Raw genomic sequence first — 3916 nt, forward strand, 5'->3', positions numbered from 1 at the left:
TAAATGCTACCATTGTAAAAGATTGCGAAGGACACTAGAGAACCGCATGTGGAATGGAAGCATCGTTCTGTTTCGGTTCTCTCATATATTGTGTGCTTCATGTCAGGACAAAGTTTCATTTTCCGTATTGCCTCCTCGCATTGTTGTCTAAAATATTTATTGTTTGGTGGAGCAGCCAGGCTGCTTTCAGCAACAGAGAGCTTTGTAGCGAGCCCACCGATACGGCGTTGCGGGACAGCGCACTTCTCTCATTGCAGCACGTTGTCTTAGCTTCGGCTTGCAACTCGGTGGCCTGTTTTCTCAGTGAGATGATGCTGGTAAAATATATGTATTGCTGGAAATTTATAAGCCCTGCTATTCTTCGGTTATGCGGCTTACCAAAGCGAATCGGGCCACGTGAGACACGGATAGGGCATCTGATAATTATTATTCACTAGGGGTGATAATTATTTTTCACGTGTCTATCGAAAACACCGGTGCCGCGCTGTGGGCTACAAATGCAGTTGGATCTCTCCGGTCGGGGCGGCTCTTGTCAAGACACGATTAAATACTGGAAGGCACCGTTACCCTCTTCCCGTCATCTGGGCATCGTCGGTCGCTTCTTGCAGAGAACCAGTCAAAGGGGGAAGGTCATTTGCATCGAGCCGAGCGTGGGAAGAACGGGCTCCTTCCCAGCTAGTCATCCTTTCTTTTTGTGCAGTCGTCGGCCACCTGATGACGCTGTCGAAATTGCCACTGCTGTTGTGCGCTACCGTGGCCATCCCTGTCGATGGGATCTGCACGTTAATCCTCTTCGGATGGTGTGCGTTCCGCTCATAACAGGCCCAACACGGACGCCACCGAAAGCTCCCCATTTGACTTTCAAAGAAAAAGGGTGCTGTCTACTCTTGTAAACGGAAAGGCAACCACACAGAACAAGCAGGGATGGAGGACTAAAGCTAGTAGACCAAGCAGAAGGGAGAAAAACCTATGAGAGGGAATGGAAGGAGAGGAGCATGAAAAAATAGCTGGTTTGCCATATAATAACTCCAATATAATGTCTTTTATTAAAGAATTGTTTGCGGTTGTGTGTTCCGGGGATGGTGCCTCACAACAACCTTGGTAGAGGACATTTTCAGCCAGAGGGTGGTCGGGGCCCTTTAAGTAGTGGCTGCCGGCTGGCGTGCATGTGTGCTCTGCCAAATTTGTTGTTCAAAATTTTATTCTCTACGGAGGTCCTTTTCATCTGACAGCTGAAGATGAAGCATAACCTTTCGTGTGCCGATTCGGTCGTTGCCATAAAGCTTGGTGCTCGGGCATTCTGCCACAAGTGCTTAAAATACCTGAGAAATACCGTATGCACACTTCACCTTGCATTTGCCTCATCAAAAAGAAAAATTTCCCAGTGCGGATCATCATGCCTGCACACGCAGTGCGGGGCCGACATGCAAGGCCAGATTGTAATGCCTTTCATTCGAATGATAGCTTTGCAGTAAAAGCGATAGCATACAGACACGACGTGCAGCTAAATTTGTACATTACACGCACTTCAGAAAAATGTTCAACCAGCTGATATGCACGCTTGTGAAAATTATGCGTGCATTGCTTGCTGGCAGCAATATTCACGCATGCGAGCAATGAGACGCAACAGCACGCAAAGCAGCAGAGAGCACTCGCCTTCCGTGATCCATGGACGACCTTGGCGCCATGATTGCCAGTGGACCGGTTATGACGACGACCAGTTCATGTGAGCATGAGGCACCTTCCTGTCAGGAGTGAATTTTCTGCCAGTGAACAGGCTCTCCGAGCGCGGCAATTTGAAAACGCCCAAGGATAATTTAAAGATGTATAGACACCTAATTTTGGTGGCATGTTTTCTTCTCTACAATGATTCAGAAGACACTACTATGAATGAATCATGATGTGATGTTTGCCTGGGACCTATAAATAATTTTAATCGAATTTTTCTGTCATGCTGTCTCGGTTTCAACAGCCGAGTGAAGACTGTGACATCAGAGAGGTTATATGTAACGTGAAGCATGGAAAAAATCCGATATAATTGCTGCTTGATCGTTTTAATTCATACAGTGCTGAAGCCAGCCTTAATAGTCGGAATGACAAATGTAGCAGCACCGATTATATTGCAGTTTTTCATGCCTCGCATGACTTATAAGCTCACTTGGACAACATAGTCCCCGTTAAGCTCTTGAAACTGAAATAGGGAAAAAGAAATTTGATTATAAATTATTTAGTAGTCATGGGAGAATCTTCATCATCATCAGCCTGATTACACCCACTGCAAGGTGAAGGCCTCTCCCATGTCTCTCCAATTAACCATGTCTTGCCAGCTGCGCCCACCTTATGCCTGCAAACTTATTAATTTCATACGTCCACCTAACCTTCGGCTGCCCCTGCTATGCTTTCTTTCTCTTGGAATCCCTTAAGGACCAACAGCTATCTTACCTTCGCATTACATTCCCCGCTCAAGCCAATTTCTTCCTCTTGATTTTGGCTGGGATGTCATTAACCCGCGTGTGTGCCCTCAACCACTCTTCCTGCTTCCGGTTTCTTAACGGAGAATAGACACCTAATTTTGGTGGCATGTTTTCTTTTCTTCAATAATGCAGAAGACGCTATTATGCATGAATCACCATGTGCTGTTTGCCTACGACCGCTGAATAATTTATAATTGTTTTTTCCTGTCATGCTGTTTCAGTTTCGGAACAGCCGAACGATGGCTCTGACGTCAATGACGGCTTATCCTTCACGTGAGCCATGGAAAAAATGTCCATAGAATCGCTGCTTCATTGTTCTAATTTACTGCAGTGTTGAAATCAGCCTTCCTCAATTGCCAGAATGACAACGAATGTGCAAGCAGCGATTATATTGCTGTTTTTTCATGTCTCGTGACGTGTAAGCACACATTGACGTCACTGTCCTTGTTCAAGTGTTGAAGCCGAAACTGGACGAAAAATAAATGCTATTATAAATTATAAAGCGGTCGTAAGAGATTACTAGCTGCTACTTCATGTATAATAATGCCTTATGCATCATTACAAACAAGAAAACACGCACCCAAACGGCAGGTGTCATACTGCTTAAACGTTACGCCTATCATTTTTCTCTCTGTGGCTCACTGCGTTGTCCTCAACTTAAGCTGAACCCTTTTTGTTAGCCTCCACGTTTCTGCCCCATAGGTGGGTACTGGTAAGATGCAGCTGTTGTACACATTTTTCTTGAGGGATACTGGTAAACTGCCATTCATGACCTGAGAGACCCTGCCATATGCGCTCCATCGCAATCTTATCCTTCTAGTTATTCCCTCATGATCCGGATCAGTTGTCACTATTGATACCTGTCTTAAATAGACGTATTCCTTTACCCCTTCCCTTACCTCGCTACCAATTGTGAACTGCTGTTCTCTTGGAAGACTGTTGAGAATAGGAGAATACCACAAGGTAATCCATGTATAATAATGCCTGATGCCTCATTAGAAAGCAAAAACACACACCCAAAAGATAGGTGTTTATACTCGTTCAAAGCTAGTTGGTGCAGTACAGAATGTGAGTCTCCAGTATTACCAGTCAAACCCTTAAACATCATATTTTGATCTGTTGATTGAAATCAAGATTTTTGTGTTGTAGTTAATGGTATTTCATTATTTCTTTGCTCCTTATTTGGAAAAATTATTTCTCGGGACTCTGACCAGGCTCAAGAAGTGTAATGTAATAGTAAACTGAATATGTTAGAAACTCCTCTGAAGTTGCCCTTTAATTTACCTTGTACAATAGTATTTTGTAGCAAATGTGAACACTTTTCATACTTTGCAGTCTTCCACTAGCATGGATCCTGCTGCACCACAGAACCCGGATATCTTGCTGAGGTCAGCAGCCAGGTATGAAGGTGTCGCATATTTAGAATGTAAGACAAGTGGGCT

The sequence above is a fragment of the Amblyomma americanum genome, chromosome 1 (genome assembly GCF_052857255.1).
Source record: "Amblyomma americanum isolate KBUSLIRL-KWMA chromosome 1, ASM5285725v1, whole genome shotgun sequence".
NCBI lineage: Eukaryota > Metazoa > Arthropoda > Arachnida > Ixodida > Ixodidae > Amblyomma > Amblyomma americanum.